Below are 13,865 nucleotides of genomic sequence, written 5' to 3'. Positions count from 1 at the left end.
AAACAATACAGAGAAAACCTGTCTCGAAAAACCAAAAAAAAAAAAAAAAAAAAAAAAAAGGTGCAGACACCCTTCACGGCGCTGCCCAAGTTAATTACATTCTATGCCAGTAGTTATGCAGTCTTGAAGGACAGCCCGTATCTCCTATATCCTAGGCAAAGGTTCAGCCACCACCCGGCCCAACAGCTCCTATTTTGCCTATTTGCATGGAAAAACAAACAAGAAGCCTGGCACAGATAACCTAAATCCATCACTGCCCATTCTCTTGAAGTAAGGCTCGCTGAAGGCTAGGCTTTATGTCTCGAAATCTAACAAACCCACCCCAGCTTTCCCAATCACACCAAAGAGAGCAACCCTTCTGTCCTGTGCTCCCAGATCTCACTCCAGCTTCATGACCAGCACTGCCAGGTGGAGCTGGGCCCGGAAAGTGACCTTGAACCGCTAACATCAACGCTGCGCTCCTGGAGTCTCAGTCCGGCTAAGTCACAGCTTTAGCTCTAGGATTCAGTAGAAAGTGTATGCAAAGACAGGTCACTTTGGGTCCCTCCAGACTGTGAGGCCTCGGTCAAAGGAAGGCCTGGTTCAGGGCAGCATGTTCCAGAACAGCATGAGAGCCTTTTTACTGGGTTCACAATTCTCTTGCATAAAACTCTAGTAAAGACCACGGAGGCTGCTGGCTCTGACTTTCATGCCATCCTGGCAATATCCGGTCCCTGGGCTTCAGGATCCACTCTTGTAAGGTTGGAGAACAGACCAATCAGATGCAGATATGGAGATCAACTGCCCGTACTGCCACTGCTCAAAGGGTGACAATTGCTGCTCATCCCCACAAGCAGCCTCCTGTGTCCCCTATGCAGGGGACAGGCGTCTCAGAGGCCTGGAAGGTCACTACTGCACCCTCAGTGTGCCATAGACTCTGGTGTTTGTCTGCTGAGGGACCAAAGTAGAAGTCTTTGTGTTTTTTTTTTTTTTTATAAGCACAGCATCAGCCGGGAGCAGCTGAGGCACGGTCACTTTTTAAACTGACCCTCTTTGCCTGCTCCAACTCCATCCCAGCTGGTTTTAGCAGAGCTCAGAGAGGTTAGACCACTAGTTGAAAGTCATTCAGCCAAGGTGTAGCAGAACTCCAGTTCAAACCCAAATACCTGACTGACTGCCCATTATTTGCTTCAGAACACAAGAGAGAAGCTAGGCCTCTGTTACTCATGTTTGGAACTACTGGCCATGGCAATTTCTAAAAAAAATTATTATTTATTATTATTATTGTTTATGTGTAATGTATGTCTGTGTATCACACGCGTGCTTGGTGCCCTCAGAGGCTAGAAGAGAATGTGGAATTGGAATACAGATAGTTGTGAACTGCCATGTGAGTTGGGAATTGAATCTACATGCCCTGGAAGAAGTCCTCTTAACCTCTGGGTCATCTCTTCAGCCCATCATGCATGATAACTTTTGACCCTGAAGGTTTTGCCTATGATGATATTAAATAAAATGGGGTTAAAGTCTCCAATTTGAAGTCAATGAGTTGGGATGGTGTGTGTGTGTGTGTGTGTGTGTGGGAGAGAGAGAGAGAGAGAGAGAGAGAGAGAGAGAGAGAGAGAGAGAGAGAGAGAGAGAGAGAGAGAGAGTGCACGCTTGTGCCTGTGTGTAGGTGGTGGAGCATGCATGCTACACCACGGAGATCAGAAGACGACTTCGCACGGCAGTCCTCTCACCATCCTATTTGAGGCAGGGTGTCTCTTATTTGTCATTGTTTACAGGTGTTTTCCTGCCTCTGTCCTGCATCTCATCGTAGAAGCACGGAGTTACAGACATGCACTACAGTGCGTGGCTGGGTCCGTTACAGTGCGTGGCTGGGTCCGTTACAGGAGTCAGCACAGGTGCCCTCACTTGTATGTCCAGCTCTTTACCCGCTGAGCCATTCCTCCGCCTCACACTTTTAAAGTTAAACCCCATTTCATGACTGAGTCAAAGCTATGTACGAGTTCTCTGTAGAGGGACAAAAATGCCTCCATTACTCCCTCCACCCTCTTAGAGCTCGATGCATATGGATGCAGTCGTCACAGATCCAGGGACAAGAGGAGCCTCCTTTATCATTTCATTTTATTACTGTGATTTGTTGTCATCTTTAAACAAGGTCCTATGTATCCCAGGCTGGCCTCAAACTTACTCTGTCCTGGAGGCTGACCACGAACTCCTGATCCTCCTGTCCCCACTTCCCAGTGCTGAGACTACTCTGCTTCCCAGGGGAGTTTTGATGGCACATGAGACATCCAGCAAGAAGACGATCCCCTGTGCAGGAGGAACATCCCTGGGGAGAGTGTATGTGGGCGGAGTATCCACCGAGAATGAGAGGCGTCCACACCACAGGCTGACAGAGGGGTGTCTCAAACATCATCCTACACTCCAGGCACGAGTTTTGTGGTGAGCTTGTAAGCAGAGTGTAGGCTCCCAAAACAGACATGAAGATATGAGGCCTGAGTCCCTGGGCCAAAGACAAGTCTGACACGGGTCCTGGAAGACGTCCAAAAAGGACAGGACGGCAGAGACAGCACAGCCGCTGCCTGAACACAGGCCTGGCAGGAGAGGAGTCGGAGTGAGTCAGACCTCCCCCTGGAAGGCTGGAGAGTGACAGTGCCATTATTAGAAAGTGGAAAACAGGAGGCGAATGTTGATAGCTGAGCGAGCTATTTATGGTGATCTCCTCAGCCTGGCCTGTGCCTGTTTCCAGAACCTTCTCCCTGAAGCCTAGCTCCAGCAGATTCCTGCAGTAGCTCTCCCATGGGCCAGGGCAACAACAGCTAGCTAGCTCTGTCGCCTGTGCCTGCCCTGCCTCTTACCAAGTCAAGTAGCTGCTTTCCACATCCATAGCCCAATCCAACTTCTACTTGGTGGATGCTTTGGCCTGTATCCGTGTGTCCCCACAGTGGTGATGGTGTTTGGAGCTGGTGTCTTTGGGACATAATCACATCATGGGGACCACTTGTCATGAATGAGATTAGTGACCTGGTAAGAAATCTCATGAGGTGGTTGGCCTCTCTAGTGTAAGAGCATAGAACTGAAAAAGAGCTCACAAGGCTGCAAATATACTGCTACCTGGGTCTTTTATTATATTTTAAAAGATTTATCCATGTTTTAGTGTACGTGTGTGCGTGTGTGTGTGTGTGTGTGTGTGTGTGTGTGTGTGTGTGTGTGTGTGTGTGCGCGCGCGCGCACTACCTGAGTAGGCCAGAAGAATCATCAAATCTCCTGGAACTAGAGATGCAGATGGCTCTGAGCTGCCATGTGTGGGTGCTAGGAACCAAAGCCCTGTCCTCTGCAAGAGCAGCAAGTGCTCTAACTGCTAGGCCATCGCTCTAGTCCAGTGATTATTACTACTGTTTTAAGATAGGGTTGCAGGTATCCTGGTTAGCCTCAGCCTGGCTACGTAGCTGAAGATGACCTTGAACTCCTGATTTTTGTCCTTCCACCTCCCAAGTGCTGGGATGTTAGCAGTGCATCGGCTCGCCATTTTTTGTGGCTCTGGGGAATCAAACCAGAACCTTGGGCATACTCGGCAAACACTCTATCAACTGAGATACACCCCCAATCTCTGATTCCAACTTTGTAAAATGGACAAAAATGAGATTTAGAAGCAAATTTAGGGGTGAAATTACAGTTACTATCTTTTTTTTTTTGAGATAAGGCCTTAAATTTCTGATCTTTGTGCTTCCACACAGTGCTGGGAGATGTTGAAACACCATTGAATTTCATGAACATTTTGTTGCCTAAATTAATCCTAAACACTCCTAAATCCAGCGAGCAAGAGTCAAACAAAGAGAAATGGTTGACAGTTATTAACATGAACCAGCTGCAACATTACTAGGCTGGCAGGAGACTCCCAGAGTGTAGAGCTTCTGCCAACTTACAGATGGAATTGGAATCATTAGGGTCTCATTGCTGAGACTCAGAGCTTCTGGAAACTGCAGTTCCCATAGCTGCAAATGGGAAGTAATGGCGCCAGCTCTTGGGGGAGTTCTGGGAACTAAATGAGTTTCCAGCACAGTACCTGGTACACGAGGGCATGTGCTGGGCCTGTGACTTGCCTAAGGATGGACCAGAGGGCACATTCTTTCCTGAGAGGACCTTAATCTCCAGGGGTGTGGAGGAGATGGACGTGTAAACAGTTATTTCAAAATATAGTGAGTGTGGTCCAGAGAGTGCTGGCTGGAGCAGTGTCTTACAGGCAACCATAGCATCCCTCCATTTTGAAACGCATGGACCCGCAAAGTCAGCAATTTCACTTGCAGGGTCGGCTGCCACAGGAATAATCACCAGGGGCAAGAGACACAGGCTATGAAGCTACTCAAAGCACTGCTGTTTGTAAGAGGGAAATCAAGACTGAAAGCCAGGTGTGGAGCCACAGGCCTGTCATCTCAGGGATTTGGTGAGGCTTAGACAAAAGATTGCCAAAACTTCGAAGCCAGCCTAGGATACATAAAAAGTTCCAGGATATGCTGAGCTGCAAAGCGAGAGAGGAAACAGAAAGTTAGGAAGAAGACTCAGTTGGTCACGGTGCCTGCTGTCAAGCCTGATAACTTGAGTGTGAGCCTCAAGCCCCACAAGGTGGAAGGAGAGAATCAACTTCTGCAAGTTGACCTCTGACCTACACATTTGTGCCATCACACACATGTATAGATACATATATACATGTACATCTAAACAGACAAAGAAGTGACACATGGAAGACAAGCATACAAATCAAGAAGTGAGCCAGGCGGTGGTGGCGCACGCCTTTAATCCCAGCACTCAGGAGGCAGAGGCAGGGGGATGTCAGTGAGTTTGAGGCCAGCCAGGGTATTACACAGAGAAACCCTGTCTCAAAAAACCTAAATAAAGAAATAAGTGAGCCTGTTATGGTGGAATTATGCCTTTAATAAGGCCAGCACTCAGGAGGCAGAGGCAGGTGGATGTCTATGAATTTGAGGTCAGCCTGATCTTCATTTGAGTTCCAGGACAGCCAGGGCTATGTAGAGACCCTATCTCAAAAAGCCCAAAAATGAAAAAGAAAAAAAAAAACCACAATTGGTGTCATTTCCTTCTAACCCTAGTGCTGACGAGGGAGGGGGCAGTTGGGAAAAGATGCCTGTGTCTTGCTAGACAGGCAATCTAGCAGAATGGGGTAAAACACACACACACAAGCGATCAAGTAAGCAAGCCACGTGAGCACACATACACATACACACATGCGCGTGCACACGCATATACACACATGTGCACCATCACACATGTACACGAGAACAGGCTTGAAGACTCCATGGTAGAACTTTCTTGCCTAGCATGGATTAGGCCATAATGGGATTCAGTTCCCAGCAAAGGAGAAAGAAAAGAGAAAAAAAAATCCTCATGGATACTGTCTCAAACTCTACAGTGTAACCAGGAAAGCTCTACCTCGTATGCTTTGTTCCTAAAGGAAAATGGACAGGATTAGGACTGGAGGAACGGCTCAGTGGTTAGGAGCACGTTCTGATCCTGCAGAGGAGGTCAGCTCCCAGCACCCCCATCAGGTGCCTCATAGCCACCTGGAACTCCAGCTCCAAGAGAGTTAATGTCTCTGACTTCTAAGGGCATCTGCAGTCACATATACAAACCCACACACATATGCACATAATTTAAAATAATATAAGTAGAATGAAAAATTAAAGGCTACTCTACTGGCTGGAGAGATGGCTCCGTAGTTAAGGGCACTTATTGCTCTTGCAAAGGACCCGCATTCAGTTCCCAGCAGCCACGTGGTGGCTCACAAACATTCGTAACTCCAGTTGCAGGAATATCTGATGTCCCCTTCTGACTTCTATGGACACCAGACACACCCGTGGTGTACATACAAGGCAAACACACACAAACATATAATGTTTATTTAGTTTACTGTTTTTTTGTTTGGTTTGGTTTTGGTTTTGGTTTTTCGAGACAGGGTTTCTCTGTATTGTTTTGTAGGCTGTCCTGGAACTCACTCTGTAGATCAGGCTGGCCTTGAACTCACAGAGATTCACCTGCCTCTGCCTCCTAAGTGCTGGACTTAAAGGCATGTGCCACCATCAATCCACACAAAATGATTTTGTAAAGAGTCACTTATTTGGCGGGCGTTGGTGGCTCTTGCCTTTAATGCCAGCACTCGGGAGGCAGAAGCAGGTGGATCCCTGAGTTCGAGGCTGGTCTGACAGCCTCCAAAACAATACAGAGAAACCCTGTCTCGTAAAACAAAACAGAACAAAAAAAAAAAAAAAAAAAGAGGCACTGACATGTGAAGCAAGCTTGTTTCTAATTGAAATTAAAAAAAAAACAGGTTAACAAAAATAAAAAAAAGAGGCACCATGGAAAAGGGTATCAAAAAAATTGTAAGATCTAGAAGACCAGGATGTCTGCTGTGAAATGATGTCTTCTATAGATGACAGGAAGCTGCACCCATGAAATCTCAACAATATGGTTGCCTAAATAATACCTGTATAAACCAGGTGCAGCAGTACACACCTTTAATCCCAACACGTGGTAGGTAGAGGCAGGTGGATCTATGTCTGTGGGTTCAAGGCCAGTGTTACACAGAGACCCTGTTTCAAATTTACACACATACACACCAAAAAAAAAAAAAAAAGATAATGACAACACCAGTTGACATACCAACATGAATGCAGGGATCTTACCAGACCTTACCAGACTCCACTCCGAGATGCTAAGAGAGGGAGAATCATTCTTCTCCAAGTAAGACCCCCCACAACATAGGCTATCCAATCCCAAATGGCTAGCCTTAAATATACATGAGTATCAGCAATGTTCAATGAACTCAACAGGTTGTGTGTGGGAGAGTGTGTGAGTGTATGTAATTGAAGTCAGAGCTGAAAGACAGTTGGGGGACATAGAAAGAGCTGAAGAGGGAGACTGTAGATGATAGAAATAAAGTAATCCTATAGGAAATGCTCAAAGAAGAAACTTTGTTTTTGTTTTTGTTTTACGAGACAGGGTTTCTCTGTATTGCTTTGGAGGCTCTCCGTCCAGCCCAGCCTCGAACTCACAGAGATCCGCCTGCCTCTGCCTCCCGAGTGCTGGGATTAAAGGCGTGTGCCACCACTGCCCGGCAAGAAGAAACTTTTTAAAAAGAAGAGGGTTGGGAAGACAGCTCAGTGGTTAGAAGTGCTTGTTGTATACTTGTGAGGACCAGGATTTGAATTCCCAGAACACACAGAAGGGAGAAACAGGAACCCCAAAGCAAGCTGACTAGAAACTAACCATGTGGAGGGCTCTGCACTTAGCTGCTACACTGCTTTTCATCTTTTAACTACTTTGAGCTGCATGGAATTGATATATCAGCTTCCTTGGAAATTTTCAAAGCCTTCATGGCTACCATAGTTCAGATCTGTAATCCCTTAACTCTGGGAACTGAGCAGTGGAATCAAGAGTTCAAGGCCAAAAAAAAAAAAAAAAAGAGTTCAAGGCCACCCTGGGCTATCTAACAGAACTCTGTCTCAAAAATCAAAATGAAAATTTAGTGAGGGGGACGCAGAGTTCACTCAGGGGTTAAGAGCACTGGCTGTTCTTCCAGAGAACCTGGGTTCAATTCCCAGCATCCACATGGCAGTTCAAGAGTGTCTGGAACTCCAGTTCCAGGGGTTCTGACACCTTCATACAGACATACACTCAAACAAAATGTCAATGCACACAAAATAAAAATTAAAAATATTTTTAAAAAACTGAAAATTTAGTCCAGTGTTGGTGGTGTACACCTTTAATCCAAGCACTTGGAAGGCAGAGGCCGGCGGATCTCTGTGAGTTTGAGGCCAGCCTGGTTCCAGGACAGCCTCCAAAGCAATACAGAGAAATCCTGTCTGGAAAAACAAACAAACAAAAACTGAAAATTTGTTTTCACACCTTTTACTTTCATTCTTGTTTTGAGACAGTGTGCCTGGTACTCTTTCTTTTGTTTATTTTATCACATGTTCTGTGTCTATGCACGTATAGCTGAGTTGGCTGTTTGTCTGTTTGTTTGTTTGTCTGTTTGTTTGTAGTACTCAGGATGAACTCAGAGCTTCATATCTGCTAGGCAAGTGTTCTGCTTAATTCCTAGCCCAAGTCTTTTTTGTTTTGTTTTCGGTTTTTTGAGGCAGGGTTTCTCTGTAGCCTTGGTTGTCCTGGAACAAGCTTTGTAGATCAGGTTGGCTTTTAATTCACAGAGATCTGTCTGCCTTTGCTTCCCAGGTGCTGGAATTAAAGGTGTGCGTATACCAGCAATCACCAAATTTTTCTCTTTTAAGGGTCTCATTCTGTCAACCAGGGTGGCCAAAGTCATAGCAATCCTCCTGTCTCAGCTCTCCAAATCCTGGGATTACAAGAGTGAACAACCATTCTAGCTTTTTTGTGCTTCACCTACTGACCCCCTCCTTCCACCTCCTGAGTGAGGATTGCAGGAGTATGCCATGCCGGTTTTGTTTCTTTTGGTTTGGTCTTTGTTTTGTTGTGATGGTGGTTGTTTTGTTTTGCTTTATTTACTTAATTTATTTGGATTGGGTTTGGTTTTCTGTTTTGTTTTCCAGACAGGATTTCTCTGTGTATCGCTGACTATCCTGGAACTCCCTACACAGACCAGGCTGGCCTCTTGTCTCCAGAGTTCTGGAACCTGTGCCCCCACTCCTAGTCATTCAGATTGCTTTCTGTGCAACTCAGGACCACCTGACCAGGAGTGGCAGGGCCCACAGTGGGCTGGGCCCTATCAAGGCAACCATTAATCACACACACACACAAAAGCCCCACAGACATGCCTACAGGCCAATCTGATGGAGGTAATTGCTCAGTTAAGAAACTCTTCCTGCCTGGTCTACAGAGCTAGTTCCAGGACAGCCTCCAAAACAATACAGAGAAACCCTGTCTCGAAAAACCAAAAAAAAAAGAACCTCTTCCTGCCTGGTTGCGGTGGCGCACACCTGTAATCTTAGCACTTGGGAGACAGAGGAAAGTGGAAAACTGGGTTCCTGTGAATTTGAGGCCAGTCTGGTCTACAAATTGAGCTTCAGAACTGTTACACAGAGAAACCCTGCCTGTAAAACAAGCAAAACGGGGCTGAAGAGATGGCTCAGTGGTTAAGAGCACTGACTGTTCTTCCATAGAACCCGGATTCAATTCCCAGCACCCACATAGCAGCTTGCAACTGGTTCCAGGAACCTGACACCCATGGCAAAACACCAATGCACATAAAACAAAGACAAATTAAGTTTAAAAATCAAAATACACACACACAAATATCCTTTTTCTAGATGGGTGTAGTGGAACATCCCTTTAGTCCCAGCACTTTGGAGGCAGGGATTTATCTCTGTAAGTTCAATGCCAGCCTGTTCTACAGAGCCGAGGACAGCCAAGGCTGTTACACAGAGAGGCAATGTCTTGAAAAGCCCCCTCCTCAAGAAAGAGAAAAAAATTAAAATTTCCTTTTCCCATATATGTCTAGGTTTGTGTTCAGTTAACAGAAATGAACCAACACTACATGTGAATGGTTGCCCTGAGAGGCCAGAGGGCACCCAATGGGAACCAAGCGTAAGCCCTCCGCAAGAGCAAGAAGTGTTCTTAGCTGCTAAGTCATCTCTCCAGGACCCCATTGCCTTGTTTCAGATGTGGTCTCTTTCTTTCTGTTTTAAGCTTGAGAACCATTTTATCAGAGTTTGAGGGGAACACAACAGGACAGGGAAGCTGTAAACCTCCCCAGCCGTGGGGATGCAGGAGATGGAGAGGTGGATCAGAGCAGAGTTGCAGATTTCTCGGTTAGCAGCTAGGAAAGCAAGCAGTTTCAACCATGGTGGTCAGCGAGCAGCTGAGCTGTGGTGGAATGGGGGTCTCCAGGGAAATGAGAGCGTCCAGCGTGTCGGGACAGGCATGCTTAGGGTTTTTGTCAGTAACCATAGTCGTAGAGGTGAGCAGAAGAGAAGTCAGAAAATCAGGCTTGGGGGGGTGGGGATATCTGCAAATAACCTCCTCCTCCAATCTTTTCGAGGGGAGATTAAATAAATAAAATCGGTTGCAGGGAAGCCTACGCTAACAGCCAGACATTGGGCTGGCTTTATTTCAACTCACCCTGGGTTGCTGACTGTATTCATGTGCCACATTGCCACAACAAATGCCCACAATCTGCGTGGCCTCAACAGCCGATGTGTTTGAATAGTCTGGGGCTGGCTGGCAGGGTTGCTTGCCCCAGGCCTGTCTCTGTCTGTGTCATTTCTCTGCTGCCTTCCTGTGGCTTCCCTTTGGGCTCCTTTAACATCCTTCTACTATCCATTTACTTCTTCTTTTTTTTTTTTTTTTTTTTTTTGGTTTTTACGAGACAGGGTTTCTCTGTATTGTTTCGGAGGCTATCGGTCCAGCCTGGCCTCGAACACACAAAGATCCGCCTGCCTCTGCCTCCCGAGTGCTGGGATTATACTTTTTTTTTTTAAGACTTATTTATTTATTATGTATACAGCATTCTGCCTCCATGTATGCCTGCACACCAGAAGAGGGCACCAGATCTCACTACAGATGGTTATGAGCCACTATGTGGTTGCTAGGAATTGAGCTCAGGACCTGTGGAAGAGCAGTCAGTGCTCTTAACCTCTTAATCTCTCCAATACCACCCCACCTTTTTTTTTTAAATTAGAAATTGACAGATTAAGCCAGACAGTGGTGGTGCACACCTTTAATCCCAGCACTAGGGAGGCAGAGGAAGGCGAAGCTCTGTGAGTTCGAGACCAGCCTGGTCTACAAGAGCAAGTTCCAGAACAGCCTCCAAAGCCACAGAGAAACCCTGTCTCAGGGGTTGGGGGGGGAGGTGATAGTGGAGAACTTGACAAATTATAGTTGAGTGCATCTATACAGTGAACTTATGTACAAGACCCAAGTTGAATAATTAATGAAGCTCATTAATGTATCCATTACCTGAAACTTTAGCTTGATTTTGGTTGGGGTTGTTTTCTTTCAGACTCTTAGCACAAGCTGGCCTAGAACTCACTATGTATCTGAGGCTGACCTCAGTTTCATGGTAGTCTTCCTGCCTCAGCCTCCCAAGATACCCTGCTCCCTAGATGGTTCTATTTTATTTTATTTTTCTTTGAGTCAATCCTGACTGGTCTGGAACTGACTATGTAGACCAGGCTATTCTAGAACTCAGAGAGATCCACCTCTGACTGTGAGTACTGAGGCATGCATCTCCATGTCCAGCCTTAAATGGGTTTGGTATTTTGTTGTTGTTGTTGTTTGAGACAAGGTCTCACTGTGTGTCCCTGGCTGAACTGGAACTCACTCTGTAGACCAAGTTGGCCTCAAAATCATAGAGATCCACCTGCTTCTACCTCCTGAATGTTGAGACTAAAGACCTTCACCACCACCCAGCTGCCTTGAACTCTCAAACTCACTCTATCTTAGGATGGCCTTGAACCCCTGATCCTTGATCTCCGCCTCTGACGTCTGGGACTATCGACTTGTACCACCATACCCAGCTAAGCACCAGTCTTGAGTTGAGTTGATCTCAATTCCTAGTTAATAGTTGATTAATTTAGAAGTGTCACCTTAATGACACAGTGGATCATTAACTCCAGGACAGTCTTGCATATCCATTAAAATTTCCTAGGGCTGCCAGGATGACTCAGTCGGTAAAGACGATGTTTTGCAGCCTGATGATTGGAGTTTGATCCTCAGATCCCACCAAGTAACAGGAGAGAACCTATCTTAGAGCATTGTTCTGTGATCTCCACAAATGTGTTGTGAAATGTGTCACCCTGCACTAACACATACACACACTTTAAAAATTAAAAATTGCCAGGTAGTGGTGGCACACACCTTTAATCCCAGCACTCCAGAGGCAGAGGCTGGCAGATCTCTTGAGTTTGAATCCAGCCTGGTCTACAAAGCAAGTACCAAGACAGCCAGAGCTACACAGAGAAACCCTGTCTCCAAAATAAATAAATAAATAAATAATTCAAAGGAGAATTAAAAATTAATGGGGGAAAGTTCTCTAAAGGTCTGGGTTAGGGTCTATTCTATGTCTCGGGTGTAGAGCATATGTTTAGTCCCTGGGGCAGTTTATTTTATTACTTTATGTGTATGTGTATGGGTGTTTTGCCTGCAAGTATGCCTATGTACCACATTCTCCTTGGTGCCCTCAGAGGTCAGAGGACATCAGATTCCCTGAAACTGGAGTTATGGATGGTGGTGAGCCATATGGGTGCTGGGAGCTGAACCCAGTCCTCTGCAGGAGCCAGGAGCAAGCATTCTTAACAGCTGAGCTGCCTCCCCAGCCCCCATGTTTTATAAATCCACAATAATCTTACTGTGTGTGACTAAGATCAACACCCAGTGCTAGATGCAAGCTTACACCAGAGCTGGTTTCAGGAGGCAGGGAGGGTGAGCTGCTTCCCCAAGGTCAGTGTCCGATTATGACATTCTTCTCCAGCAGTAAACTAATGGCTAGGAGGAGACCCCAGCCTCACTCCTGATGGCTGTCTTACAGAGAGTTGCTTACCTTCTCGCAGCTCGTTTAATAGGCTGCACCAACCAAATGGTAAATGTGTAAGAGCTAAATGAGAACTTGGACAAGGAGGGCATGTCCCTACACCATCACCCATGACTCTATCGTTCTCCCTGGTGAAGTGTAAGATCAGCAGGATTTGAACATTCGCAGCGGCTCACTTGGACATTGAAGTGGGGAGCCCCCAAAGACTTGTCCACCTGGGGCAGATGGAGAATACAGAAACTTGTGAGACGGGGGAGAGACAAACCTCCTGGAGTCCATTGTATCTGTCCTTTGCCCTCCTCTCCACCCTCCTCTGTCCATCTCCCTCTCTTCCTCCCCTTCTTTCCAGCTCCCCCTCCCCACGTCCCCACTTCTTCTGAGACATGGTCTCATTTTGTAGTCCAGGCTGGCTTCAAACTCACAGTCTCCCTGGGAAAACCTTCCTGAGTGCTGAGATTACCGGCACCTGCCACTGGGCCCAGTCCCCTTTCAGAAGGCCCCCCTGATCCCATCTCAACACCTCACAGTGGTGGGGTGTGGTGTGGGGGGGTGAAGGTCACAGCACAGGTGCTTAAAGACAGGCGGCCCACTCCCAGAGGCAGTCAGACTTCTTGGGAATGGAGGCACCACCGGCTCTCCTGAGCCTGCACAGTTGGACTCCAGGCACAGCGCCACCACAGAGCCTCTTCTCAGAGCCAGTGATCATGTGGAGTATCAGCCCCATGGCAACAGGAGAGTGCCACCGGCAGACTTCACGTGCTTCTGCACGGGTGGGGGTGGCTGCTCCTCCCCTGGGAGGCAGCACAAAAGGTGACCTTTTCCTTTCCAGGCTCCAGAGGGACTTAGCATTCTCCTTGTAGGCACCTCCCCCTACCCCAGAGCAGCAATGCGTCATGGAGAGAGAGCACTGTGGCCAGCCACTGGCCAAGTCCCCTAGTCATGTGTTCCCAAGGTCGGCCAGACGGCCAGAAGAGCAGTAGCTGGGGGTGGCCGCTGCTCCTGCCCTCAGACTTGGGTGAGGAAACACCCATCAGCCCTCCCTCGTGGGATTCCGATCCTGACTGCAAACCTGATCCCATCTTACTTCTCCCCACCAGGTCTCTGCAAAGGCACATGAGTGGGGGGCCTTGTTCTAGAATGATCTCACTGAGGGCTCACACGAACCCTCTGAAGCAGAGACTGTTCTTTCCCTAGTCCGTTCTGGACTAGAATCAGGAACCGGAGGACAGTGCTACCTTGCCCACCACCAGAAGATGCTCCAGTGTTCAACCCAGCATCCATCTGTGGAACTAAAGGTGTCCATTCACCGGGGCATTTTTGGTGCTCTTTCCTGTCTCCTTCTTACAACAGCTGCAGCTTCCAC

This window comes from Mesocricetus auratus, unplaced genomic scaffold (assembly GCF_017639785.1).
Source record: "Mesocricetus auratus isolate SY011 unplaced genomic scaffold, BCM_Maur_2.0 Super-Scaffold_4256, whole genome shotgun sequence".
Lineage (NCBI taxonomy): Eukaryota > Metazoa > Chordata > Mammalia > Rodentia > Cricetidae > Mesocricetus > Mesocricetus auratus.
This window is presented reverse-complemented; position numbering follows the sequence as displayed.